We start from the raw sequence: 3,756 nt of genomic DNA on the forward strand, positions 1-3,756 counted from the left end.
TAAGGAAATCTAAGACCCAGACCCTGTCTGAAATCCTCTGATTTGTGATCAATAAATATATATTAGTGCATAAGTAATTCACAAATCACTCAGACTAGACCTAGATCATCTTTTCAAACAAACTTTCAAAGCCCCAACCATTTATTATGGGCTTATTCTTAAACTAAGATAGGTTATGAGAAGATAGTAAGGAACACTTTCCAAACTGCCTCCAAGTGGCCAGAAAGATTCAGGCTATTGCTTACATGTGGGAGTACTAGGTTCTTTCCCCTTTGTTTCTGTTCTTCTCCATCTGTTTCTCTTTCTCTGTCTCTCTCAGTGTGTCTCTCTCTATATGTGTATGTATGACATATATACCACACAAATCTCTCTCATATACATATATCTCCTGTATATACACATATGTAATATCTACATATATATTAGAGAGACAGAAAGACGTCTATCTTTATATCTCTATCTCTATCAACAAAATTGGGATCCCACGGTATCTTACTTTTTTATTAGCATTTTTTTCTATGCAATTAAAAAAGTAATTTCAAAAACATGATTTAAAAAATATTGCTGTTTCGGGCTTCCCTGGTGGCGCAGTGGTTGAGAGTCCGCCTGCCGATGCAGGGGACACGGGTTCGTGCCCCGGTCCAGGAAGATCCCACATGCCGCGGAGCGGCTGGGCCCGTGAGCCATGGCCGCTGAGCCTGCGCATCTGGAGTCTGTGCTCCGCAACGGGAGAGGCCACAGCAGTGAGAGGCCAGCGTACCACAAAAAAATAAAAAAATATTGCTGTTTGATATTCCATCACATGCAGTTACCATGATTAATTTAACTAATTCTCTATTTGGGGATGTTTAAGCTGTTTCTAATATTTTGCCATTGCTAATAACACTACATGAATATGTCTGTACCTAAATCCTTGGGGACATTCCTGATATTTTCCTTAGGCTAAATGACAAGATGCTGAATAACCTACCAAATGGGTTGGCTTTTGGATGTTGACTTTTGAGTCTCAGTATTAAATTTAAATTTATGCTGCTGCCAACAGTGTATAGAGTGTCTTTTCTGCCCACCCTGGTAATTTTCTATTATAAATAATTTTTCTCAATTTTATAGGTAAAACACGATTGTTTGACTTTAATTGGCTCCTGGTGAGGTTAAATATTTTTTCAGACTTGCTGTCCATTTGCGTTTCTCTTTATTTTGCGTTTTGTGTTCCTTTTTATGCCATGTGTTTTCCCACTCCTCCACAGAATGCCACCCTGTGCTCGGGCAAGCCTCTTTCCCTGCTGCATCCCTGCCTTTACCACGGGAGTGATATTAGTGTCCCATAGAACTCGGTATGGTCAAATGCTTTGCAAACAGAACATATGTCAGAAAAATGCACGTTCACAAGGCCCGCAGGTGGCTTGGCCAGCCACATCTGTCATTCCTCCCATTAGGATCCCCGAATCCCTCCCAGAGCTGTAAACCTCACATCTCACCCAGACTCTGGACCTTCACCCAGGGGCCGTCAGAGCAGGAGGGGCTGGCCACGGTGCCTAATGACTTAACCAGGTGAGGTTCACGTGTGCATGACTGTGCCTCAGAGGGAGTGTTCCCTACTGCTCTGGGGAAACAGGCATCTGTAAATCAGGTAACAATATGGCACTGACTTATTTATCCTTGTAAGAGTTTTACATTCTGAAGTCAGCAGGGGACCCGTCGCCTGATCCAGGGCCAATTTTCAGTCATCACTCTGGGAAAGCTCAATCCCCTTGCTCAGCTGGATGGCATGCAGGGGGCGTGCACGAGGCAAGGCACCCCACCGGGCCAGACCCGATCGTATCTCAGTTGGAACCAAATGTTATCTTCCAGAGATGCAAGACAGAGACAGGAAGTCACCAAACAGCGGGAATTTCTCCCCCTCACTGCTAACACTGCTCTTTCACACCCCCCAGCCTCCTGGAGCCAAGTTCCTCCTCCTTCAGAGGGAATGTTTGCCAGGATGACAGCTGCACCCTGGTAGGTGTGACAGTGAGTCATTCGAGTTGGAGTGGACATGACAAAAGAGAGGCTGGTGCTATTTAGCAATCAAAGCCAAGACTGCACTCAATGTCCCCAAATATTGGGCTGGCCAAAAAGTTCGGGTTTTTCCGTAAGAGCATACCAAACTCCTGAACGAACTTTTTGGCCAGCCCAGTAAGTCATGGTATAACCCTTACAAGAGAATATTAGGCAGCCATTAAGAAGAACGTTGTCAAAGAATTTTTATGAGACTGAAAAATGCTCATGACATGAAGTAAAGTGAAGGAAAGAAAGGTGTAAAACCCACCTGTGGAATATGATTCCAATTATGTAAGACTAGCTGGAAGTATTGTAAAATGGTGACTGAGGATCTCTGCAGGTAAGATTAGGTTTGAGTTTTATGTTCTTGATTATTTTATTTAAACATTTTCCTACACTAAGCATTTATAACTTTTATTTACAAAAAGAAAATAATATTTTGAAAGACCGAGCCTGACGTGATCTGCCCCAGGCCCCCGGGATTTCACAAGTTCCTATTTGTTAATCAGTTCTGCTCTCCTTAAGCTAGTGTTAGGGACGGATGTGCTTGCCCTCACCCCACAGCTTTCCTTCCTCCCTCCCTCCCTCCCACCCTTCCTTCCTTCTTTCTTTCTTCCTTACATTTGCCCCCTCTTGGGCCCTGGCAAATCTTTTGAGAAAAGCAAATCTTAGAAACTAGACCAAAACCAAATTTTCAACAAGCTCAAAAATTTAGTTGTACCAATGTTGCATGAAGCAGAGGTAGGGGACAAGATTGACAGCCCTTATTGTGGGAAGACCTTGGTGGACCCAAAGATTGCTCTGCTCTGCCCTGGTCACACTGCTTCTAGTGGGCTGGTTAAAAAAAAGGATGTCAAAAAGACTGCTTTCTGCAGAATCCAGAAGTGACAATAATATCTCCACCATCAATACCAGCAGCAAGACCACCACTGTGTACCAAATGCTTATCTTGTGCCAGACGGTGGACTAAACCATGATCTATTGTCTTATTTGATCTTTAGAACAACTCCTTTACAGATGACAGATCTGGGTTTATCGAGGTTAAGTAATAAGGCAGGTATTTGTTAATCTATAAATTTGCCCAGGAAAGGGAGGGAGGTGATGCCCCAGGGAACATTGCACCTCCTCTGCTGATGGGGGCGCGGGACCACGGCCTTGGCTGCTGGGATGGAAGAAGCTGGATTACCATGGGATGTGTGACACTTTCTGATCAAGAGTGACAACCCAACTCACTTCAGAACAACACAGGTTTATGTGGAAAGATTTTGGTGATGTGACGGGTATGGCTCGCTCGTGGGAAGTAAGCGGTTGAATCTCCAGAACTGGGAATGTGGGTCCCCAGACGGCCCTCAGCTACACCCCCCTTGCACTCACCCTGACTGCTGTTTGTCTGACTCTGGCAGCTTTGACGGCCTGAGAGGCCATGCACTGCTCAGGCCAAGGCCCCTGTGGGTGACTTTGTGGGGCACTGGGGAACTGGGTCCTTTCTTATACAGTTTGCCGGAAATGTGACAGCAGTAGACTGGGCCTCCCCAGGGCAGTCCTTCAATCAGCTGGTAGAGGGCGCCCGACAGTGTGGAGAGGATGCTTGTTGATCAGACGGACTGTTTGGAGCTGATGCTGTGAGATTACTGGGTACCTCAGACAAGTTTATCCCATCCGGTTATTACATATTACCTATTGTACTAATACACAGAAAGATGCAAACTATCGATA

Source organism: Orcinus orca, chromosome 14 (genome assembly GCF_937001465.1).
Source record: "Orcinus orca chromosome 14, mOrcOrc1.1, whole genome shotgun sequence".
Taxonomy (NCBI): Eukaryota; Metazoa; Chordata; class Mammalia; order Artiodactyla; family Delphinidae; genus Orcinus; species Orcinus orca.